The sequence below is a fragment of the Ctenopharyngodon idella genome, chromosome 6 (genome assembly GCF_019924925.1).
Source record: "Ctenopharyngodon idella isolate HZGC_01 chromosome 6, HZGC01, whole genome shotgun sequence".
Lineage (NCBI taxonomy): Eukaryota > Metazoa > Chordata > Actinopteri > Cypriniformes > Xenocyprididae > Ctenopharyngodon > Ctenopharyngodon idella.
Genome location: NC_067225.1, coordinates 12,818,497 through 12,845,711, shown reverse-complemented (window position 1 = coordinate 12,845,711; position 27,215 = coordinate 12,818,497). Strand labels below are relative to the sequence as shown.

Below are 27,215 nucleotides of genomic sequence, written 5' to 3'. Positions count from 1 at the left end.
AGAAACCCTTCATCCGTGAGCAGTTATTGATCTTCTTGGCTTCTTTGATGGCAGATCTCACCTGTCTCGGATAATAAAAACTCAACACCCTCCCCTGACCTGCGGACAGAGATTACCGCACGTAACTAACTCGAGTTAATGAGCTATAGGTGCTAATGCGAGAGGGGATCTGTCTAATTAACTCAGATCAAAGACAGGAGCGTAATCCCTAAACAAACCTGCCGATCGGAATACTCTATGAGACAGAGACTTCAAACAGGCCCAGGGAAAAAAGGCGAGCTGAACTTTTTTGACACCTTGTACTTTTTAATCATATGCGTGCATTGATATTTCAGTGTTCAGAGGGGCTGACAACCTGAAAACACTGGAAACTTTGAGCCAAACGGACAAACCCGAATCAACTTATATGTCAAGCACACATTTGCATTGCTTTATGATGGCATACTAAATACATACTAATTAAACATTATTAAGGTTGACTCGAGTGAGTAAGAAACCACCTAGCACCTACCGTTTCTTGAAAAAAGGCTAAGACTCAGTTAGGCAGGTCATTCCACCAGCAGGGAACAGTCCAGGTAAAGGCTGCAATTGGCAACCAGTGCAAGTTTATGAAGAGAGGTGTGACGTGTGCTCTCTTTGGCTCATTAAAAACTCTTACTGCAGCATTCTGGATCAAATGCAGAGGTTTGACAGTGCATGCTGGAAGAGAGCATTACAATAGTCCAGTCTGGATAGAACAAGAGCTTGGACAAGGAGTTGTGTAACGTGCCCGATAGGAAGGGCCTGATCTTACTAATGTTGTATAAGGCAAATCTGCAAGACCTAGCAATGTGGTCTTGTGCAGTTTAACTGATCATCAATCAATACTCCAAGATTCCTGGCTGTCCTGGATGAAGTTATAGATGACAAATCTAGCTGAATGGAGTTGTGATGAAGTGTTGGGTTGGCCGAGACCACAAGCAGTTCTGTCTTCGCAAGGTTGAGTTGGAGGTGGTGGTCCTTCATCCAGCAAGAAATGTCTGTCAGGCAGGCTGAGATGCGAGCAGCTACCGTCTCATCATCAAAAACCATGTTCCTGAATGACAGATCCTAGTAATGACATGTAGATGGAGAAGAGAAGTGGTCCAAGCACCGAGCCCTGAGGCACCCCAGTAGCTAGACTGTGCGACTTAGACACCTCACCCCTCCAAGATACCCTGAAGGACCTACCTGAGAGGTGAGACTTGAACCATCGGTGTGTGGTTCCTGAGATGCCCTTTGTCATGAGGGTTGACAGGAGGTTCTGGTGATTAATGGTGTCAAACGCAGAAGACAGATCCAGCAAGATGAGACCGGATGATTTGGAAGCTGCTCTTGCCTTAGAGTCTCAGAGCTTCAACAACCGAAAGCAGGGCAGTCTCAGTTGAGTGGTTGCTTTTGAATGGTTGTTGTCCAGGAGGTTGTTCTGTGTAAGAAAGGAAGAGACTTGGTTGAACACAACTCTCTCAAGTGTCTTAGCAATGGATGGAAGAGGAGATACTGGTCTGTAGTTTTCTAAAAGTGCTGGATTTAGAGAGGGTTTCTTAAGCAGTGGAGTTATCACAAAAACATATAATTATAATTAACTGTAAACTTAATTCATATGTGGCCTATTTTAAAAGAAACTGATGACATTATTTAATCCCTTATGGACTTTTCTCATTGTGATGTAGCCACGAGCATATCAAAACCTGAGACAGGTTTGCATTCACACACACTATCTATTTCTGTAAGCTATTTAATATTTCCTCTACTGGAGTTCATGGGCCAAGGCCAGAAAATCATGTTTCTGTAGTGTCCAGCTCTTGGGACAGACACACCAAATGTGTAATTTCACAGCTATAATGCACATTTCCACAGCGCACACCTTTCCCACAAACACACACACACTCACACTGACTGGGGTCATTTTCAAAATCACTACAGCCAATCAATTAGACACGGCCGCTGAGAGCCTGCACACACACCACCCGCACACCTGCGAGCACAACACACACACACACCATTTACAGTCCATTTCACACACCTGTCTGCCACACACACACACACATACCAGCTCCATGACAAACACACTCATGAGGAAAATGATTCAATAAACAAATTGAATACAGCATAAATAAAACATGGAACAGTATAATGTCCACTGAAATTCAATGTCACTCAAACATCCCTCTGTTACACAGGTATAGACAAAATAAAGTAATTATTTTGATAAAAAAAATAGAATAAATTGTGATTTAATTTAGCGTGATCTGAATTTGATAGGTGAAAATGCGTAATTGGTCGTTAAACATGGTAAAATAGTACTGACCTGCTGAAAACATAAAACAAACATGCACTTTGTGAAGAAAGGACGTTTAAAATCTGAACTTTCGTCAGAATTTTGCAGGTTCATATTCCACATGAACTCATAACGGCTGTTTAACAGCAGTCAGTGATCTGCAGTCATTGGTTTATCAGCCTGTGATTCTCAGCTCATTCGATTGTCATCACATTCATGGGAAATTTTGACACTTCAGACATAAAAGCGGGACAATTTGAGGCCTCTATTTGGGAGTGACATGCTTCTGTCTGTTCATGTCTGCGTGTGATAGTGCCGTTAATATCCTAATGCTGCAGTAATACAGTCATTATCACCAGCAGCAGAGGTGTAAATGATTTATTCCGTATAGATCTGTGATCCGATCTCATCATGTCGGGAAACAGACAATGAGGCTCTTTTAACCAGCGGCATGTGAAACAGCGTTCAGCCTCCATCCCCTCGAGGCCCGGGAGAGAAACGCGTCCTGCAGGTGTAGATTTACTCACATTTGTGTGTCTTTGTGCATTAAACACGCTCATGTCCAGAGAGAAAGGCCTGACCTAAATATGGCTGAAAGACTCAACATGTGACCTGCCTGAAGCTTTGATAATGTGGCCGTGAGCCACGACCGGCCGCCCAGCAGATGACGGCAGATGGAAGCCATATTGTCCAGATATGACCCGTGTGTAATTGCTCAAAAGTTCAGCAAACTATGATTTCACTCCACCGCCGTGAACACCTCTGCTCTAATTAAAATCGCTCCTGCGATCGGGATTGTTTTGTCAGTCTTTCTGCATTAATAACATTATTACCTGTAGGTGATATTTTTTCAGGTCACGCTGGCATCTTTACTTGATGCTTTGAATGCAAATGTGACCAGCGGCTATGAAACGATCTGTCTGCGTTTATTTGCAGAACGAGCCACAGGAGAAATGAGCGTCTGCTTTAGAAAAATCCTGCCGCAGGATCTCAGGTAGAGCTGACGGGAGAGATGATTCTTTCTCTTTTTAGTTTTTTTAAAAAGGGAGCGAGAGATCAGGCCTAAATGGCTACATAAAACATTACAATATGACATAAAACAAGTGCAATTATGACAAGAACAAATGTCACAAACTATACATTGAATATGACACTGCAACTTTTGTTTTTCTCTTCTGCTCACCAAGGCTGCATTTATTTGATCAAAAAAATACAGTAAAACAGTGAAATATTATTCCAGTGTAAATCAGCTGTTTTCTATGTGAATATATAGTAAAGTGTAATTTATTCCTGTGATCAAAGCTGAATTTTCAGCATCATTACTCCAGTCTTCAGTGTCACATGATCCTTCAGAAATCATTCTAACATGATGATTTGATGATCAACAAACATTTATGATTATTAAATTAAAGGTGGAGGCCTAATTGCATATTATCTCCATTTCATTTTCATTAAATAGTGAATTATGATCATATATAGATGTAAAGACTGTTTTCCTCACACGTGTGTTATTTAGATTTCCTGCAGTTTTACTGTCTCTGAACGTCTCTATTCAAACCCTCATAAATTCATCCTCCCGCCATTAATATCAGTCACCCGTGAATCATTGAAACACCATCATTCATGTCAGTTTCTGCTCTCTGAATCGATTCTCTCACTAATGGCCAGTGACCTCGTTCACTGGAAACGCGTCACTGCTGATGCTAAAGAGACTGAAGACACACTGCACACATGCACTTATTTATTAACATGCATGCTGAGGATATTTGCATATTCAATGCTAATGATGATTCACAATGTATGTGTGAGAAGTCCGTAAAAAGCATCTTTTTTCTTGGTTAATTTGATCAGTCGTCATCATTTTTTGAGGAAGGATGTTTGAGAGCGTTGAACGGCACACATCATTAATAAAAGAACAAAGTGTGTCCCACCGCAGGGACGCGTCATCATTAGACCAGGCACAAATATACATCTGAATTAATCTTATTTTTCACTTTCGGTTATGAGTAAAATCACTTTCAAATGGGTCATATTTGCATTTCTGAGAGTCAGATTGTTTGTGCAAAGGGAATAATCTTTATTTTGACCTTTTCATTGCTCAGAGGGTCAGAGGTTAAAGGTCAGCAGGACACAACTTCCTCCTGACACCTGCACCTGCCGATGCGCTTCAGTCTTCGATGAGATGACATTTTTACATTTTTAAAAAATACTGAATCCCAACTAACAAAAATATGTTCTAAAAACATTATTTTTGAATGCTCAAAATGTCCAGTTTATTAAATGTTTTAAAAAACGTTTTTTTCTTGGTTTTGTGAACGTTAAGGAAACATTCCATTTTATCATTCTTCAAACATATGGGCAATGTTACTTTTGAATGTTCTCTGAATGTCCTGAAAGTAGAACATTTAGAAAGTAGTAACATTTAAAAAATGTTAGATGAACATCCTAATAAAATGCTTCAGAAATAAAACATTCCATGAACGATGTATAAATAATATTTCTGTGTTTTGAGAACATTATTAAAGACCAGAGAACACTGAATGAATGGTCTATTATTGTTACTGGGAGAAACTTGTTCATACCATTAAGAGAACCTTGACAGAACGTTGAGAATGTTCCCTGTTAGCTTTTATTTATTTATTTTGCAGCTGGTTTAATACTGAATATTGATGTTTTTACAGTCTGAACTGAACAGCTAAACAGTCACTTTGATTCTGCTCCCATGCATGCAGCTGGTGGACGTGTTTCCGTCAGGATCAGATCAACAGAGACTGACGCATCAGCAGTTGCACAGGTTTTCAGGGCGAGACCATAAACTCTCAGTGAATTGATTTTGTGTCACGCGTGTTCATTCTCTGAAAACCACAGTACACAGAGAGTTTGAGCCCTTTATCACGGCCCTGTTAAAAACACAATGCTTACCTGAGCTCTAACACATGTTAGACAGCAGACCTGTGGAGATACAGCAGCACACCTGAGACAGCAGGTCAAGACAAATGTGTTTTATACACAGGGTTGCCAAGTCCGTGGAATTGGGATATTTTTAAATTGTTGCCATGGGTTGATTTTACAGGTTAAAAGTTGCAACCCCCTAACTAAAGTACAAATTTGGTGCTCAAAGAAATTCGCATTGGGAAAGTTTTGGGCTATTTTTGATTGGCCGTTAGGTTAGTTTTGTTACGCAGACCTGGCAACCCTCTTTATACACAACATTGTTACTCATCAATAAATGAGCAGATGGATAATGTATAGATTTCCAGTCAACATGAGCTCAAACTTCATTTACCATGAATTAGAGCACATATTTTAAAGAAAAGTTTGTCTTCAAAAAGCACAAAGTTGAGAGTCAAGCAAACACAGAACGTTCTGCAAACCAAGAACATTCTATTTCCATTAAAAAACTTCCCTGTCTAACTGAATACAAAAATTTTGTGCATTGTTTTTTTAGTATCATTTATATACTATTATAGTTTTTATTTTAAATATTTTGAATTGGATTTTATTTTCTGCTTTCATATTAAGTGTAGTTAATGTTTTAGTCATTTTGTTGTTTTTTTGTGCCTTGGATTTTTTAATACGTCTATAAAGTTTTTATTAAGTTTTAGTTTTAGTTATTCTAGTACGTCAGCTTCAAATAAACAAAAATGTTGGCTTGGCAGCTAGCTGAAATAAAATCATTTGAACCTTTTATTATTTTAATATTAAAAAGTGAATGTTTTTAAACAATGTTTTTTATGGTTTTATTTTTAGTCAATGATAATAACCCTGGTTCTGGGGACATTCCGGAAATCAGACGTTCTGTGACCGCAGCTTGCGGGAAAGTTTCTTGTCTTTCTGGGCAGTATTCTGGAATAAGGTCTGTTTTTCAAGACATGCTGTTGGACATGTGTGAGAAATCACAGGCAGCAGGCTGGATGGCTTTTTTTAAATATAAGTTTGTATTTTTATGATGCAATGGTGCCAAGTTTCTTGGGTTGATTTTTATTTGCACTCTAGCAGAGGAATGGAACGGCCTGTTAGCTTTTTGTGAGTGTGTATGTAATCTCTGTGCGCTTTAATTGGCCTCTCTTCGGTGTGTGTCGTGAGTTCAGGAAAAACACATGAAACTGGAGAAAGAGTGTTTGAGAGAGAAAGACACATGGGGTGTTTCCAAGCGTGAAAAGTTGAGTTGATATTTAAGGCCGGCCTATTAGCAATTAAAGATAACGAAACGCAGGGTCATTACAGCGTGTGACCGGGCCTGTCCCGCGTGTTTCAGAACAGCTTCTCTCCGTGTGTATGCGCGAGAGAGGTGATGTCACCCACCTATTAAGTGTTTGATTGGACGCACTAGAGGTATTAGTTAAGAGCGCGCCGGGCACATCCGCGTTTAATGAGGACCAATTTGGTCTCAATATCTTGAAACATGCAGAATTTTCTATAATAAAGAACCATCTTTGAGAGGGCATCAGGATGGACAAGACATGGTAGTTTTGTGGCAGTCTGCCATGCGCTTTCTGTTTCAGACCGAGTTGAGGAGCAACCGCAACCGTTATTATTTACCCCAGATCTTTCTGCCTTTAACTCCTGCCATATGGAGAGCCGTCAGTAGCTCTGCTCCAAAACCAGAGAGATGCCCAACTAAACAGCGTGTAAAGGCATCATAGGAGAACTAGCATCGTAACATCGCACATATGTTTGTATGTAACTTTGGATATATATATATACACACACACACACACACACATATAACTATGTAGTTCAGTCATGAAACTCTAGAGGGCGCAGGCTGATCAGTCCTTTACATACAATCTGCAAGCAATCACATCAAGCCGATTGGCTCTGCTGATCCTGCTGGCAATGAGATTGCTTGCTCAACATTCAAACAGTCTGGTTCAGTGTTAGCTGTAAGCTAGTCCTGCAGCTCACTGTCAGAGTTCCTCTGAAACCGTTCACCAGCTCCACCTGCCTAGATCTGCTACAGGATTTATGTATGTCTATTTATGCAGCAGCAGCAGCAGCATATCTTACATGCTCACAGCAGCATGTCTGTGTATCTGCTGGCAGTAGAAATCCATACTTGCTCTGCAGCAGCAGCAGCAGCAATAATCAACAACAACAACAGCAAAAATCGACAGCAGCAGCAATAATCAGCAACAGCAGCAGCAACAGCAATAATCAACAACAGAAGCAGCAGCAGTAATAATCAACAACAACACCAATAATTGACAGCAGCGGTAGCAGCAATAATCGACAGCAGCAGCAGCAGCAATAACAACAACAGCAATAATCGACAGCAGCAGCAATAATCAGCAACAGCAGCAACAGCAGCAATAATCAACAGCATCAATAATCGACAGCAGCAGCAATAACTGACAGCAGCGGTAGCAGCAATAATCGACAGCAGCAGCAATAATCAGCAACAGCAGAAGCAGCAACAGCAATAATTGACAGCAGCAGGTAGCAGCAATAATCGACAGCAGCAGCAATAATCAGCAGCAGCAGCATAAACAATAAGCAGCAGCAATAATCAACAGCAGTAGCAGAAATAATCAACAACAGCAGCAGCAACAGCAATCAACAGAAGCAACAATAAACACAGCAGCAGCAGCAATAATCAACAGCAGAAGCAATAACTGACAGCAGCAGTAGCAGCAATAATTGACAGAAGCAGCAGTGTAACAGATCTAGTCCACTAAGTCCAAATACATTAACATTTTAACATTGCCATACTTAATAACATGCTAAAACTACTCAGAGAGTTGTCATGACTAAAATGTCTATTACAGAGAAGACAGTCCCAGAATGCACAGCAGAATTGAAAAGCACTGAAAATAGTTCAGTCTTAAAAAATTGACTATTTTATGCAATATTTGTATATTTTTGTTTATCAGAGAGTTACATCGTTAGCTGAGCAACACGCTCATGTTGAACTGTCTTGAAATCATCAATGAGTCACCATCCTGTGTGCGTCACATTAAGTGTGCTATTTGTGTAGTGCACACAGGTGTTGCCTATGTAGAGTCACCTATTAGGTTCCACTGGAGTTGGGATGCTGCCTTAGAAGGGATCTGGTATCTCCGGACACTGCGGTGCGCTGCGTGCAGCTCTTTGATTCGGTGACAGTCATGTTTAAAACGAGACCCTGAAGGGTTTTTTCATCAGAGCCCTGTGATGATTTTTGCCGCATAATTTTATTGAACCACAATGTAGAGTTTTTCCATGAACTTTTTTCCAGGAGGACACAAATCTCCTCACAGCACAATAAAGATCAATGCTTCACGGTAATTTTACGGGATAATTAGAAACATCTTCAAGCTTTGCTCGTGAAACAGAGCAAAAGTCTTGGAGTTCACTTGTAACGGAGCCAGTTAAACGCTACGGCCTCAGGACAGCCGAGAGAGAAGAGCTGAGATGTATCAGATGAGCGTTTGGAGAAGGTCATTAGACCTCAGGTTTATCTGTAAAAAGGAAGCGTTAACTTCGTCACGGTAAATATGAGCAGATTTTCTCAGGAAACATGTATAATGGTGTCAGGAAGGTCGCTGTTCAGCTTGCAGTGCTTTTGTGAATCTAAATGTTTAGTGTATGAAAATCATTACGTCTTTGGATCGCTCCGGGCCTTTGGAAAGTGTTTGAGCAGAAGCATCATTCACAACCATCATCATTAAACCCTTACTGATATTATTATACTTTGAATAGATAGATCAGCCAAAAATGAAAATTCATTATTTACTCACGCTCATGTCACTCCAGAGTATGTATGACTTTCTTTCTTCTTCTGAGATGTTCAGCTGCTCTCTTCCATACAATGAAAGTGAAAACAGACACAGCACTAGTTCATATGAGTATTGCGCTATATTCCATCTCTTCTGAAGTCAAAATATAGTCCACAACCCTGTGTGTGAGGACTGAAATATAATAATTCACTAAAATTATTTGTAGCTCTGAAATCTCATTTATTCTTCTGAGTGTGACGTGTTTTTAACGCCATGTTTGAACCTTTATTTATATAGTGCTTTATTCAATACATTCCTTACAGTATTTATTAATCTTTGTTAGCGTTAGTTAATGAAAACACAGCTCTTCATTGTTAGTTCATGTCAGCTCAGGTCCATTAAATACGATTGTATTTGTAAATTAATCAATGCTGTGAAGTATTTTTTCAATGTTAGTTCATGTTAAATAATGTTAGTCTTATTGTAAAGCGTGACCGTTTTAGTTAATTATAATAACACATTCTTCCCTCCAGCTCCAACAAAACAATAAACCTTCTGCGTATCTTCACATCGCACAAGTGATGATGTCAGGAAACATTTACAGAGTCTCTGCTGACTGAGCATGTGCAGAAATCAGCATATCTGAGTGCAGGTCTCATTATTTCTATACAATGCCAACATTAATATTTCACTGCCATTCAAAGGATCTCAACATTAGTGAGTGCATTAACATAAAGAATCCATATGTTTACCATCAGTGTTTTTATTAATAGTGATCTGTCTGAGTTATTGGGAGACTAATATAGTAATGGAGCAGCAGCTTCATAATTCATGATGAACTGTTGTCAACAGACTGCAATATATATAAGACACAATAATGAATATACATTTAGCTCATCACTGACTCTGAGCGCCTTCAGCTTCTTCTTCTATACGAGTGAAATGTGTAATTGAATCTATTCTTAAATGCATAGATCAAAACTTCACACCGCAGACACTCAGGAGATAATACAGATGGCCAGCTTTGCTTTTATTAGAAAATAGAGAGTATCTTCTGAGAGTAAATGAAGGAAAACAGAGATAAAACTCAGCCCATTTGTGTCCGATCACGACGACATGGATTTTATAATTCCAGTGTGTCACGATTTTATGTCTTGAGGGCACAGGAGACAAATCTGTGAAATAAAAACTTTCGTGAAACTAACAAATGACCCTGATCAATATTAAAGCTCTTTATGTTTTAGATTCCCATGTTCAGCACAGAATCGTTCTAAAGGCACATTATTTCATACAAACATTGGAGACGTTTTTGCCTGTGGGTGATATTGTGAATTCTGATGAAGAGATGTTTGTTATTTCTCTCTTTATGTGCATTATGAGCTCAAAATCAAGATGAATGCAACATTAATATACTGGTTTTGGCAGCGTTTATGCAGGGGAGACTTCTTATTATCCACTAGATTTGTTTATTATTTGCACATATTAATTCAGAACTCGATTTAATGGCAAGAATATCTAACATTCAATTAGGAGACCGGAAATATTTCTATAAGACTTCAGCAATTCATCCTACTTTATTCATATTTGTTTATTCATTTATCTGCTTACTTATTTATTTACCTGTTTATTATTTCATGAATTAAAAACCCACCAGAGAGTCCCGGCTATGAAAGTTTCACGCGTGGTACAGTAGACTCAATAATATTTACATCGCTGGCCGTGATTTCTGTGGGCCGGTCTATGTAGGTTACCATCGCTAAGCTAATATGCAAATTGCCTTATCTGCTGGGACTCACAAACAGACAGCATTCTGATTGATTTAATAAACTGCTTTTATCTTTCAAAGTGCTAATTAGCCGAGATGGGCCGTGCTTTCAATGTCGCCTTTCTGCGGTGCTTAACAAGAGCATTATACAGAGTTTCTGTTTTCTCAGCGCTCTCTCCGTCTTCCTACAGCTTTCTGATGAAGTTAAAAACCTATTTTAATAAGTTTAAAACCACAGAAACCCTCCAAACGCTCTTCGTGTGACGCTCATGTGCTTATTCTGAGCTTGACTGCAGTGCATTAGTGTTGTGGTACTCAAGACCGGTCTTGGTTTTGAGACCATTTTTGAAGGTCTCAGTATCAGATTGCAAACGTGATATTGGTTTTAATCAAAAGTTCAGTAAATACACTTTTATTTTTAAAACATTAATCTCAACATTATTTATGCAGTTGTAACTTCTGCAGTGCAAAGATGAGTTTTGTTGTTACTTGTTAGTGATTTCATTTGATTGGTAACAGCTCTATATAGTGTCTTATTATTCTAATCATATTTATGGATTAAATATACAATTTCTTAGTCTGTAAATCATGAACTTTGAGATGAATTTAGGAGTGCTGGTCTGGTCTTGGTCTCAACACACACTGGTCTTAACCTGGTCTTGGTCCCAACCCTCAAAGTCTCAAAACACACTGGTCTTGATCTGGTCTTGGTCTCAACCCCTCAATGTCTTGGTCTTGGCCTCAACCTTCAAAGTCTTGGTCTTGGTCTCAACACACACTGGTCTTGTTCTAGTCTTGGTCTCAACCCTCAATGTCTTGGTCTTGGTTTCAACCCCTCAAAATCTTGGTCTCAACACACACTGGTCTTGTTCTGGTCTTGGTCTCAACCCTCAAAGTCTTGGTCTTGGTCTCAACACACACTGGTCTTGTTCTAGTCTTGGTCTCAACCCTCAAAGTCTTGGTCTTGGTCTCAACACACACTGGTCTTGTTCTAGTCTTGGTCTCAACCCTCAAAGTCTTGGTCTTGGTCTCAACACACACTGGTCTTGTTCTAGTCTTGGTCTCAACCCTCAAAGTCTTGGTCTTGGTCTCAACACACACTGGTCTTGTTCTAGTCTTGGTCTCAACCCTCAATGTCTTGGTCTTGGTCTCAACACACACTGGTCTTGTTCTAGTCTTGGTCTCAACCCTCAATGTCTTGGTCTTGGTCTCAACACACACTGGTCTTGTTCTAGTCTTGGTCTCAACCCTCAAAGTCTTGGTCTTGGTCTCAACACACACTGGTCTTGTTCTAGTCTTGGTCTCAACCCTCAAAGTCTTGGTCTTGGTCTTGACTTGGTCTTGGTTTAGGTATTCTTGACTACACAAGTTACGATATAGATATAGAAATATCATAGAACAGAATATTAATTTCATCATAATATAATACCATATCATACCATCAATGCTTAATATTATTTAGATATTTACTGAAAATTAATTTCTATCATGAACACTACAGGTGAAAAGTGTAAAAATGTTAACTAATACTTCCCAGTTGATTACTAAGACAATTGCTTTGTATTGAAAGTTTTCTGAAATGTTGTTTAAATATGCAAATGAGTCATTATCTAATTAAATATGTTCTAATTTGCACACATTTCCAGAACAGAAATCTGAACACTGAATAAAGTCAGGTTCATAATTCTAGTTTGATTTTGTTGACATATTAAAGGTTTTTCCAGAGGGGATTTTGGATTCCCTTTTTATCACTCCATAAATCAGAAAATACTGTCAACAGACAGAAAACAAACAAACATGTTTTTAGGAATAAAATGTTGTAAAAATCAGACGAATGATATCTGAACAACCCTTCAGAATATAGATATGAATGAAACTGTAAAGTTTGGTGTGTGTGAAGCTGCTGAAGTGATTTCAGACTCAAACTCACCACCTTTAAAGAGATGGATTGAGACTGAAATCAAATAGATAAAATGCAATAAAACATCACTTAAATGTGTGTTTTGGATGTTTTCTAATGAAGACGTTACAGAAGCAAAATAGACCTCAAAACTGACCGGTGCATGATTGTTTGTGCCTGTAGAGTCTTAAAAATAATGTGGCACGTTAATAATGATGGCTTTAAAATGTCAACGTTTCAATGTTACTACTCGTTCTATCTTCAGATATCACAAAAACAGAAGTAGAAGAAGTGTATAAAGTGAACAGTGGTATCCGTATTGGTCTGGACTTGATGTGGGAGGTATTTTTCCAACCCTCCTCTCCTGAAACTCTCGAGCAGACAGCAGGAGATCTAGGAGAAACAATCAGGATATTAAAGCGATCTCATCTGTGATTTTTGTTGTCATACGTGAGGGAATCCCTACACCTTTCCACAGCTCTCTCTCGTTTCCCTCGGAGTGATCTGAGCTCGTGTCTGTTTGTAGCAATCGGTGGGATGATTTTTGATGTCTTCCAGTTGGACACTTCTAGGGAATATTTTCCTCTCCTCTATCCCAGAGCAATCGGAATAATTTTGAAGCGCATATTTTAATTCTCGATCCATCTTTGATGTCTTATTTGTGTGAATATTTCTCTTTCTGTCAGGTCCTGGTAGCACGTCACGCGCGGTTGGGAGGGTTTCTTTTTCCAAGCATCAAAGTAAAATCCCACATGCATAAATTCAAGCAAACATAAAACACAAAAGTAACAGAAAGACGAATAAACCAAGAGAGAGTCACACTCCAAAGTCAACTTAAAACAGCGTCTCTGTTGTGAGTCTCTCCAATGATCTCGGAGTCTAATTAGCGCAAAACTTTCCGTCTCTCTAACGAAGGCGAGAGCCAACGTTCAGATTGAGATTATTCACCTTCTGTCAATCGAAAAAAATAAAACTCGAGAGCTGCCATATCATTACAGGAAACGTAACCTGTGCAATTAAAAGAGTGAAAAATGACCAAGCGAGTGGTAAGCAGAAAGCGGCGAGTGTAACACCACTAATTATTGACTGTCCGCTCACAGGCTGCAAAAGGCTTCATTAGGACGCCTGAGCCTCTAATTTGTTTTGCTGTGACATTCATCATATACTGTCGGTAACCTTTAATTCATCTATTGTTAGCACTTTTGTGTGCTGAAGTAAGGGCTTGTACCAGTGTTTGTGTGTGAGTTTGGGCTGAGGGAGTATCGGTGTAAATTGGCATCAAGTTTCTTTTGTGAGAACTAACATTTGGACTGATGAGCCTCTCTCTTAATTTCTCAACAGAGCTAAAAACATGCAAAGACAAAGAACAACATGAAGCTTACAGTCGTCGCAGTCCAAATGTAACAGGTGAGATGGAGCAGGACCGGATCTTCTGAGCAGTTATTGATCATGTAGTGACGGATCGGGAGGAAAACATCCGGCTGACAAAAATGTGTTCTAAGAACGTTTATGAAAACGTTACTTCTGAATGTTCAAAATGTCCAGTCTATAAACCCTTTTCTTGGTTATGTGAACGTTAAGAAAACATTCCATTGTACACTCTAAAACATGCTGGGTTGTTTCAACACAAATTTGGATAAAACATGGACAAACCCAACCGTTGGGTTCAATTTTAACACACCAGTTGGGTTTGTCCATACACTCTAAAAAACACTGGGTTAAAAGCAACCCGATTTGGGCTGTTTTCAATGAATGAATTTGTTACTATAATGCTTTTTATTCATTTTCATTTTATTTTATTCAGATTCATTTTTACTATAATGCTAGCTTATTTTTTTCTTTTACTTCATACATGAATTTTTACGTTAATACCAGTCTCTGTTGTCTGTTTCCACCGTAACGGCGCTGGATCTCGTGCCGGAGATGACTCGTGTTCGGCGGAGGAACTGATAACTTCAGACCGCCGCCTGCGTTTCACTCGTAGCCGAAAAATGCTGTGACTGACTCCATAACCTGTCCATAAATAATCAGTGTACAATTCTGAGAACATATTTAACATCCTAAGTGTTTATATTCTGTATCTTTTTGAATAAAATCATAACATTTTATGCAAGGCATCAGGTGTTTCATCACGCGAAAAGACCGATGCGACACTCGTTTAGGTGACTCACATCGCGCCTCTTTATTTATTTTTCTAAAAACCTTTATTTTATCGAACACATGCACCAAATTGACGGAGCTGCACTGCTCTCTGCTGAAGAGGGCGCAAAAAGCCCATGATAAATAACTCAACCCCTGGGTTATTATGTCTGACCCAGGATCTGGGTAACACAAAACCGACCAAAGTAGAAAAAATAACTCAAGATATTTTAGAGTGTATTTGATCCAATTTTGGGTTGAAACAACCCAGCATTTTTTAGAGTGTATTATTCTTCAAACATTATGGGAACGTTACTTTTGAATGTTCTCTGAATGTTCTGAATCAAGTAAGATTTAAAAAACGTTAGATGAACATCCAACTAAAACATTTCAGAAGAAAAACGTTCCATGAACGATGTATAAATCATGTTTTTGTGCTAACGTTTAGAGATCATTATTAAAGACCAGATAACTCTGATTGAACGTTCTAATAATGTTACTGGAAGAACGTTTGTTCATAACTTTGAGAGAACCTTGACAGAACGTTCCCTGTCAGCTGGGAATGAATTGTTAAGCTAAATTAATGGGATAGTTCACCCCAAAATAAAAATTCTGCCATCATTTATTTTCCCTCATGTCTTTCCAAATAAAAATGCACTTTATTTTCCTGTGCTTAGCAGGATTTTCATGCTCGTTTCCATACTTTATTTTTACTGCCAAGATCCAAGTGTAATCAAAAAATAAACATTTCATAAAAGTACAGCGGTCCATATGACTTGTGCTCTTTATTTACTTGACAATTTGTGTGATCGAGGAATAGAATTAAATCATCATAAATAATGAAAGCTTTCAAATTCCATTGACACTTCAGTTAAAACCTCATACCAGGACTGACATCATATTATATTGTTTGGTATGTGTCACATGACTGATTGCAACACAATTGAAAATGTCACTGTAAATAATATTTTAGAGATATTTCAGAAAAAATAAAATAACATGTTTGTTTTTTCAAGAACTACCTTAAATGGTAAAAAAAAAAAAAAAAAAGCAGCTCAAAAAATGGTGAGATCTGCATTTGTCTGGGTGGTTTTGCACTCACAGTCATCTGCATTCATTACAAAGTCTGGCTTCTTTAATTGTGAAAATGAATAAATAAATATGTTAAGCAGAAAAATAAATAAGCGAATATATTAGAGAGCCAACAAACAAACAAATAAATAAATAAATGAGGGAACTAAAGAAAATGGTGAAAGTTTTGGCGTCAAACTTTGCATCGATAATGACGCCGTTAATCCGGCAGTCTATGAACGCGGCGTTTTAAACGTTGCGAGCGCGCGGATGGGTGGAAATCGAATGCAAATGCGTCCTGGCCCCTGTGGTCCTTGAACTGTTCCTCTCTGATAACCCAATTATTGTCTCAAGAGCTGTGTCAATAGCTCTAGCCATCTCCTCTTCAGCAAATCAGTCCTGTAACCTCCAGCACTTTCCATTTGATTCTGCCATTTTTTGACAGTTCAAAGCAATCAGCCGCGGCCTCACAAGGACGGGGATTGATTTTGTGTTCCCGCTTATCATGCTAATTCGCAGAAAATCAGCCTTTTCATCCCGCCGTCTGATTGCAGCTCTTGGAGGAGGCTTGAACTGCGCAGACTCTGTGAGGACCGACTCTCTCACGCACCGAGCGTAAGTGTTCTCCAGCGCTGGTGGGTTTGACCAGATCTTCTCCTGTCTGTTTTCTCTGAAGCTTCATCTGATGTGATGATATCAACAAGTGTCTGCACAAACACACACACTTGTGAACACACACACTCACATACACATACTCACACACACACATACAAGCATGAACTGATAAAATATATCATTTAAATTCAATGTTTGAATTACAGCATGTGCCAAATGTAAATGAAATAATGTGTGCGAAACATCAGAAAGGCACTTTGTCATGATGCAAACCCAAAACTTCAAGATAATCCACCTAAAAATGTGCCTCGATAGGGATAATTTAGACAGATTTTTTCTGCTTTTTAACCCTTTCTCAGATCACCTTCACTGTAAGAGTGTTACAGGAACACGTTTTGCTTTAAATCATGGAAGCGTGTTGAACGCAGGCCGTGTGAACGTCCCGCCCGCTCCGGCTCTCGCCGCACTCGACGTCATCGCGCCGTTTTAATTGCCTGTGACCTCGTGAGCCTCCGCGCTCCACAAAGTGCCTTAAAATGAGAGATGACAGACTCTTAAAACAGGTTTTGTGATCACGATTAGACAACAAAGCCCAAAGTTTCTCCCTTATTCTTCAGAGGCGTCACGGACGCGCCATTTTGGGCCCGGATCCCTTAATTATTTCTTTGAAGGAGGCTTGTTTGTTATACAAAATGGGGGTCCGCAATGGCGCTCTCCAAAGAGACGCACATCAAACTTGGAGGGCGCTTTCACTGCCGCACTTCACGGCGCTCTCGCACAGAGCAAATGACTTTCATTAAAGTACCTCTACCTTTCATGTCACAGAGAAAAAACACACTGATGTCCTTTCATGTCTCCATTTTTCATATCACGTCCCCGCGAATCTAATCAAATAAATAACGGCCTTGCAAATTTGCAATTTCTACAAACATGTGATGAATTAAATAATTAAAAATGCAGATTTGAGGCTGTCTAATGAATCTCAGGAGAGGGTTTAAAGGTTTCCCGCTTCATTACGCTTTAAAATCTTCCGTGATAGAGCGGCCTTTGTGTGAACGTGTTTACCGACTTCCTCCGAACCTCTTTCCCTTTGATTTTTTTCCCTTCATAATCAAATCATTAATCTGTCCTTCTCCGCCTCACAATTCAAACAGTGTTAATTGTTCCAACACATTGGCTAAATTACAGATAACAAGTCGAGGCCGTCCAAACGCAGTCTTGCTGTTTTTGGATTGGAAATAAACTTCATGAAGGGTGTCTCCTCAGAGCTTTGGCAACTGAGCGCCGAATTACAAGCCGAACATTTTCCAGAAATGTTAAGGACACAGCAGAAGTGGACGGTGATGAGGCTTTACCATTCACAGGCCCGTTTCTGCAATCTGCAGCTTATTTGAGCCGCTTTATGCAGCGCTGATGAAAATACCTGCGCCGTGTCGATCAGGAGAAGTGTTCTCCCATATGTTCCACCACACTCCAAGGTGCACGGCACTTCCAGCAAAGAGCAAACGTCTCTTCCATTAGGGGCGAAGAGATTTGTCATTATTTGGCCGCGAGCTCTCGCACGCCTGAAGTGCTCGGCTGAAGTGATTAGGTGTAGTCCCGCTCGCACACATTCATTTCCGTACGGCGTTCCGACTGGAATTACTCTCAAACAGTCATTTCAGACCTGCGACTTCATGCGCGTTTCCCCCTCCGGAGGCTCCTGTTTCGGCATGTAGAAGAAGCGCGAGAACCGCAGGAGAAACCGACACCTGCCAGAACTTCTGATTAGTGCAGAAACAAGACGACCGGATTATTCTGAGAGACGGGATGCTTCCGGAGGGGAGCAGAACAGGGCTGAGAATGGCTCCGGTCGCTGGCGTGGATTCTGTCCGAGGGCAGGTGGAGGTGACGTGTGTCACAGTGATCCGATCTGCATCAGGTTCAGCGCCGGGCCTGTCGGGACTCGCTCGCATCGCTATTCATAGAGTCCAGGCCGTGAATATCCTCACACGTCTCATTTGTGTTAAGTGGAGATTATAATAAGGAGGGTGAAATGATTGCATGAGAGACGCACACACTCAGGTGACGGAGCGGCACACGAGACGCTCACAACGATGACGGCATACATCTGAAGTTTAACTGAGACTCGCTTGCTGTCGTTTGCAACATCAAAGTTTATCGATATAAGAGTGTGCAGGGGTTAAAACACATGCGCTCAAACCGAAAAACCAGTACTGAAGATATTCTGTACAGATCGATACACCCCTGTATATTGTACTGTTAAACATCATGTGATGCATTTAGCAAGTCCGGAAGTGCAAAAACACAACTTTTATTAATAGTTTTTGTTATGTCAACCAGTGTTACAATGAAAAGCAAGTTAAAAATGGTAACATCTAAATTAACTGGTTTTATTCAAATCAAAAAATATTATTTAGCATCACTGAATAAATCTAAATACATTAATTTATACCAACAAAAATAATGTTTACGGGTTAAATCACACTCTAAAAAATGCTGGGTTAAAAATGGACAAACCCAGCGGTTGGGTTAAAGTTTGACAACTTAACTATTGTTTAAAAGTGACTGTATTGCTTGATTAAAATGAACCCAAAGTATGTTGGAAATTAACATTTATTAATAAGTTTAATGAATAATAATTAAACAATAAACATTTATTAAATTGCTTATTAATAAATGTTCACCTTTTGATTATTATTGTTTCCTCTAGTAATTATGTGTCTGATTTTTAATTTCCAACATATTTTGGGTTCATTTTAAGCCAGACATATAGCCATTTTTAGCACGGTGGGCAAACATTTAACCCAACCACTGGGTTAAAACAACCCAATTGCTGGGTTTGTCCATTTTCAACCCAACTTCGGTTGTTTTTAACCCAGCATTGTTTAGAGTGTAATATCTAAATAAACTGGTTTTATTCAAAAAAAAAAAAAAAAAAAATATATATATATATATATATATATATATATATATATTTATTATGTAGCATCACTGAATCAACCTAAATACATTCATTTATATCAACAAGAATAATGTTTACGGGTTAAATCACACTCTAAAAAATGCTGGGTTAAAAACAACAGCGATTGGGTTGTTTTGACACAGTTTTAACCCAGCCATTTGATTAAATATTTGACAACTCAACTATTGTTTAAAAATGACAATATTGCTCACTTAAAATGAACCTAAAATAGGTTGGAAATTAACATTTATTAATATGTTTAATAAATAATAAATAAATAATAAACGTTCATTCAACTGCTTATTAATAAATGTTCACCTTTTGATTATTATTGTTGCCTCTAGTAATTATTTGTCTGATTTTTAATTTTGGGTTCATTTTAAGCCAGACATATAGTCATTTTTAAACAATAGTTGGTCAAACATTTAACCCAACTGCTGGTCAAAACAACCCAAATCGCTGGGTTTGTCCATATTTAACCCAACTTGGGTTGTTTTTAACCCAGCATTTTTTAGAGTGCAGGTAAAAAAAGCTCTTTAGGGTAAGCAACAATGTAACAACTGACATGCAAAAACACAGAGAATGTCTCAGAAACCACCTAACAACACCACAGGTAACACACAGTAATGATCTAAAAACCTTAGCAACCACATAGCAACACCCTGGCAACCACCCACCACCCTTACGCAGGTGGCAGTGAGTTTCGCATGGGTACTGCCGCTCACTTTGTCTTCAGAAAGTGTAAAAATGCAGTTCATTTTCATATTCCTCACGCCAGCTGCCAGAGCTGCAGTAATTTGTCAGGAAAAATTCACCCAAGTCAGTTTGTTTCTTGCCAAGAATACTAATTAAAATGGGACCGGCTTAAACTTTGAATAGTTACAGATAAGAAATTAAATTTCACAGTTTTAAAATGATGATCATTGTGTCTGTGAGTCGTTGGCAGCGGCGGCAGCCAGAGGAAAACTCACTTCGGTGTTGTTATTGTGTCTGCGCTCACCTTAGAGGCAGCAACCTGCTCCGGCGTCTGTTCTGCGTCTGCCTCCATCACTCATACACGCTCCGTTACACACGTCACACACAAGCATTGTTTAAACCGGACCGGCCGTCACGTCGCCGCTCAGACTCCTCATAAACACTGGAGACACACAGTCAAACATCAGTGAGAAACCTTTCAAAGGCCTGTTGTTTCGCTCTCAGACTGTGATTGTGGCGTGCAGATGCTCGTCTTTGGAAACCAAATACTTTAAGAGCACAAAACAGACAAGGATCTCACCTTTAGGAGCTCTGAACACGGTTTTCAGGAGGCTGGAAATTATCCAGCTGAAGCACCTGTGATGCAACATATATAATGCATTGTTAAAAGCATTTTTAATGCATTACTAATTATGCCTTGTAATGCACCTTATTGTATCATCTAATGAATAATACCACATACATTATAATATTCATTGTAACACTTTTAGAATGCGTAATGCATTAAAACACATGACAAACAACCAGTTTCAGATGTAACGAGGAATCTGCAAATATTATAATGCATTTTGAGTTTGGTTATAATCATTTATGAAAAGATTTAATGCATTATAATGTACTTAATAATTTTAAAGTGCATTAAAATCTCAGTATGTGAAGTTGAGCTTCTGTGAGCTCAAACAAAAACAAAAGTGTATTATAGATACTATAGATTCCCACTCAAAAACACTCACTTTATTTTATTTTATACTTTATTTTCCCTCTCCAACTGCAGTTAAACTGAATATTCTGTGTGATGCATTGCTTTGGATTCAGTCTGGTATATATTTGTATGACTTCCTCTCGTTAGATCCAGGTGACGAGCAGCAGACGACCTCACGCTTTAATGCAAACCTGTCATGTTCTGCTTTAGCGGCTGAAATGAATATTTGCAATGTCACACTGATCTGGAAACTCATTCAGGAGGAGTATTTTGGCTCTAATTAATGATATTTTGGCTCTTGTGACAGACGATGACACTGACCTTCGGACGATGTCACAGTGAAAAGGTCGAACCCCTGGTGCTGAACGCGTTACTTTCATTTTGATGCAAGACAACAAACTCTATTTCATGGCATTTGTAGGATTAAATGAACTTGTGTAAATGAATTTGTGTGACTGAAGGTTTCTATGAACACAACACTAGATCTGTTCAGAATGTCTTTGGCTAGTTTGATCATTCTTTCAGCGACCATTTTTCAACCACAGTTTCTGACTGTGAAGTTGCTGCCAAACCACTGTCATAATTCTGTCCTCTTTATATATCATTTATTCATGACTTCAATTTAAAATCACTGGAGAAATTGATGAAATCTTCAGATGCAATGAACAAACTTTCAAAATACATCATGAAAATGAGTTTTGTGAGTCTTTTGTGATGTAATAACTAATGCATCAAAGTGTTAAATCACTCAAAATCAGCACAAACTGCACAAATGTTCGATTCCATCGGTGTTTAATCATCAGTGAATTCGTCTAACAAGCGTGACGTCACTGAATGACACGATTAAGAAAACAAGACGCATAAATAAAAACAATTATGAGTGTAAGATATGATCCCGCCTGTAAACAGGGTGAAAGAGCGGAGCACATTTTTGCCCCGCCCACTCTCAAGTAATTACCTCGCTAATTAACGTAACGAGGCTATGTTTTCAACAGTGACAGAGAGAGGGGGCGGAGAGATTTGATGACCTCGCTCTTTATTATTTGTGCTTAATGACGACATCCTTCAGATAAAGCGGTGTAAACCTCATTAAAAACACCAGTAAATGACAGTGCTCGTTTGCTCAATATACATATATATTGTTAATAGATTAATTATTATTAGTTCATGTTAGCTAATCCATAAACTAATCTTAACAAATGAGACCTTACTGTAAAATGTTGCCGCTTTATTTTATCATAATACCACAGAGAACACGGGATGATTTTTAAATAATTTATTCTACTTTGGTTTGTGTTGATGTTCATGTTTTGTCTCTGGGTGCTGCAACAACTTCTACAACGAAATATTTATCCAGAAATATTCCAGAGATTATTTCTCTAATCAAACTAAACATGTTTTCTTGGATGTATAATTATCTATAATCAATGTATTGCTTTTTTCTGTGTCTTCAACATCAGTTTCCATCCTGTTACACGTTTGTTCACTATTTAAGCAACGAAAACCAATTTCTTAATGACATCATCCTACAGGAAGTGACATCATTTTGTGGTTGAACTGTCAATCCCTCAAAATAAAGGTGTAGGATTTACTTTGAAACAGTTTTCACTCCAAAATTGTTAGTACATTACACAAATAATTACAAATACATGTTTAGAGTGTTTGTGTAAATAATGAAGTTCTAGTAAATAAAGCTGAAGTGTCTGAGTTTGATCTACACTAGAAATGCCTCCATAAATTATGAAACAAGCAGATTCATTTCACAGTTTGAAAGGCTCTGTGGAACAGTAATGACTTACTGAACAGAAAAGAAATGAAGTAGGTAAGTTTGTGAGCCGTGGATCAAAAGTGTGATTATGTCAATCACGTGTGGCGTAAAGAGTTCACAGAACGTTGAGTTTGAACCCAAAACAGATTGAAATCTCAGATTCAAGCTGACACACATTGCTAAAGATGCCAATGGTAATTAATTAGCATCTCGTTTGAACGAGGAACAACAGGAAGTGGATCCGTCTCCCCTCAGGCCGGCCGTATCGGGGTCAGAGCGCGGCCGGCCGCTCAAGCGCTGCTCCACAGATAGAACGGGGCATATTGACTCTCAAATTTTCATGCTTCATCTCAGTTTCAGTCGGAGTCGCCCGCAGCCGGAGCAAACGCTCGAAGCTGCACAGACGCCGCGCTCACGAGACACCAAACGCAGACAGACGGAGGTTCTGCGCGGAACTGGATCGGACTGTTGTTCACATCTGATGATAAAAGCCAAAGACAAGTAACGTGTGTGGACTACACTGCCTAAAACCTGCAGCTTCACAGCTAACAAACATATGTTCTGAGAACGTTCTGCTAAGTTATGAAAACATTATTTCTGAATGTTCAAAATGTCCACTTTTTAAAAATGTTTAGCTAATTGTTACATATGTTACATGTATTTACTGTAGTAATAACAGTAAATTATGCATAATTACATGCAACCAAACCCTAACCCTAATTATATAGTAATACATGTTGCGTAATTAATATTACTCAGCGCTTAAATGTAGATACACTGTAATAAGGACACTTTAAAATAAAGTGTAACCAACGTTTTTTCTTGGTTGAGTGAACATTAAGGGAACATTCCACTGTATCATTCTTCAAACATTATTTGAATGTTACTTTTGAATGTTCTCTGAACGTTCTGAAACAAGTAGTTACATAAAAACAAAAATGTTAGACGAACATTGTTTTAGAAAAAAAAAAGTTCCATAAACGATGTATAGAACAAGTAAATATAACAAAACCAAAACTAAAAGACATCAAACTGCATACAAAAGACAATAAATGTTTTCAAACGGTGCATTGAAATGATCCGAACATACCTGAGATCAGGATCTTGGACTGTGTGTTTGATTATTGTATATATACACAATACATGTCATGCACTTGTAAATTAATATGTGAATCAGATTGCCGCATTTACGAATCTGTAATCAGATTGGATTCATTTGGATTGACGAAAAATAATGTAAACACACTTAATGTCTCTGAAGAAAGTATCTGTCCTTTTAACTTATCAGCATTTTCTTACTACATCCTTTTCAGCACTGATTGAACATCAGACACGTGACTGAAGGAGACACACATTTACACCTGTGATTAGCGCTGAATGTCAGCGTTTGTGTTTGCGGTGAAAAGCTGGCCTGGATCTGAAGTGTAAACGGACTGAACGCCGTCCAGACCTGGAGCTTATTAAAGGTATTATCTTGATCTCCAGGAGGATTCGCTGCAGGAGAGAGTCGACCTGCTCTTATTGTACCTGACACACTCACTCACACACACACACACACACACACACACACACACACACACACACACACACACACACACGCATATACTCGCCAAACACCTCTAATCCACTGTCAAACCCTATTTACGCCTCACACACACACACATGCTTTAGAGTCCCTCAGGTCCAACAATTACAGCCACAGGAATCACACGGGCCAGAAACACAGCAAGGCCTTCAGAGGAGATAACATGACACACACACACACACACACACACACACACACACTCCAGCGCTGCTGGCTTTCCAGCTTCTGCTTCTGTTTTGTCATACTCAGAAACAAGAACAGTAGAGAGTGACCAGGGACGTCATGCTCAGAAAATACCAAAGAAGAAAAAGAAAAACAAGAAAAAGAAAAAGAAAAAGAGAGGAAACATAAGGGGCTACAGATGCATTTTTTTTTTTTTTAAATTGTTGGTCTATATTCACATGCACTGAAACAAATGTCTTTGGTCTTTGTGCTGCACCTAAACTACTGTTCAAAAGTTTGGGGTCGGTATTAATATTTGTGAAATTCTGCTCATCAAACCTGTATATACAGTATCTCACAGAAGTGAGTACACCCCTCACATTTTTGTAAATATTTTATTATATCTTTTCATGTGACAACACTGAAGAAATAACACTTTGCTACAATGTAAAGTAGTGAGTGTACAGCTTGTATAACAGTGTAAATTTGCTGTCCCCTCAAAATAACTCAACACACAGCCATTAATGTCTAAACCACTGGCCAAAGTGAGTACACCCCTAAGTGAAAATGTCCAAATTGGGCCCAATTAGCCATTTTCTCTCCCCGGTGTCATGTGACTCGTTAGTGTTACAAGGTCTCAGGTGTGAATGGGGAGCAGGTGTGTTAAATTTGGTGTTATCGCTCTCACTCTCTCATACTGGTCACTGGAAGTTCAACAAACTGCTCAACAAACATTTATGATTATTATCAATGTTGAAAACAGTTTCAGATTTCTATGGAAACCGTCATACACTTTATTCTTCAGGATTCTTTGAAATGTTGGGACGTTTTTGTTTTGTTTTGTTGTTTATTTGAATAAAGTGAAAACTAAAAGACTTTCAAATCGCATGAGCCAATATTTTATTCACAATAGGACATAGATAACATAACAAATGTTTAAACTGAGAAATTCTACAATTTTATCCACTAAAGGTCTCAAATTACTAAATGGGCCCAGGAAAACTTCCAGAACCCACTGTCAGTAAACACAATCCGCCGTGCCATCTGCAGATGCCAACTAAAGCTTTATCATGCAAAAAGGAAGCCATATGTGAACATGGTCCAGAAGCGCCGTCGTGTCCTGTGGGCCAAGGCTCATTTAAAATGGACTGTTTCAAAGTGGAAAAGTGTTCTGTGGTCAGACGAGTCCAAATTTGACATTCTTGTTGGAAATCACGGACGCCGTGTCCTCCGGGCTAATGCTCATTTTATTCAAATTTAAAAAATGTCTTTACTGTCACTTTTGTTTCTGTTTCTGAAGTCATATGATGTTTAACACAATGAGCTGTGATGAAGGGGATGAAGTTTCAATGAACTAATGTATGACTTATACTTTAATTTCACCTTCTTTTCTGTCAGTTAATTTGATAGAAAAGAGCAGTGTGGCAGTTTTTTAGTGGTCCACAGAAGAAAGTCAGTCATATTTTCTATTTATATAATGCAAGACTGTGCTGAATTAAGAGAAGAATTCGCCAAACTCAACCACAAACCTAAAGTAAAGCCTGAAAGTGTGTTTGAAGGTACAGTCAGCGTCTCCGGCTGCTCTGACCACATCATCTCGATGTACGATGATGTTTATACACGGCTGTTATTGGTCCCAGGCCGCGGCGAGTCGCGCGTCTCCAGCGAAGCCCACAACACACACACCTCGAGTCCTCAATGACAGCAGAACCTCTCGCTCCTGTGACTCGTCAAATCATAAAACACAAATGCGTGAAGATCCCGATGGGCGCTCGTAAAGATTTATTTTATTTTATTTTATTCCATTTCACACACGCAGACGTTCGCTGTCCCACCTCGGCCAGCGTCCAGCGAGCTGTTACGGGTGTGTAAAATAAATTATAGTTTTATGGTAAAGATACAGGCACTTTAGAAGAGCGCATCCAAATGGATTCAGTGTGTTTATGAGGACTGTTGTCCTGGAAAGTAAAAGGTATCAATTAAATGACAAATGCAGCGTGTAGTGTGTGTGTGTGTGTGTGTGTGTGTGTGTGTGTGTGTGTTTGGCATTGGTCTCATGCCCTCAGTTTAAATGTGAAATTCAGCACATGCAGATTTCAGCACTCAGCAAACTTATGAGGGTCAGTCCAGACATGGCGGTCCAGATGGGTTTGGATGTCTCACACACACACACACACACACACACACACACACACACACACACACACACACAAAAGTATGTATTTACAGCACAAGAGACAATAACATCTCTCAAAACTGTCACACAACACAAGCCAGATGTTGATTTATTTTTATTTATGTCTAGATTCCTCTCTGCCACACAGACATGACGGAGAAAGTGTCTGCTGACGCCCGGCTCTCTCCGAATTCATGAATCCTTCAGGACATGATCATGAGAGGTGAATTACACAGAATGATGAGTCACCTGTACATCAACATCCGACCATCGGCAGTCATATCTGATCCTACAGATTGATATCTGATCTTACAGATGAATATCAACCCTATCATTTGACCTAAAATTTAAGACCCAGATTAATATACAGCTGCAGATTAAATCAGATTTGATA

At 39.0% G+C, this 27,215-nt stretch overlaps 1 long non-coding RNA gene across 2 annotated transcripts in view; it reads right to left on the bottom strand.

The window, feature by feature from the left end:
• Positions 1–1,160: 1,160 nt before the first annotated feature.
• Positions 1,161–27,215, bottom strand: part of LOC127514915 (uncharacterized) — a 125,311-nt gene continuing 99,256 nt past the window's right edge. Inside the window, exons 6-8 of one of the 2 annotated variants that reach the window (XR_007930736.1) lie at positions 20,729–20,784; positions 20,453–20,590; positions 1,161–1,444 (exon numbers count right to left, since the gene is read on the bottom strand). This is a non-coding gene — a long non-coding RNA (uncharacterized LOC127514915). Of the gene's footprint in view, positions 1,445–15,249; positions 16,580–20,452; positions 20,591–20,728; positions 20,785–27,215 lie in introns of those variants that run through there. The other variant, XR_007930735.1, reaches the window with a different exon arrangement.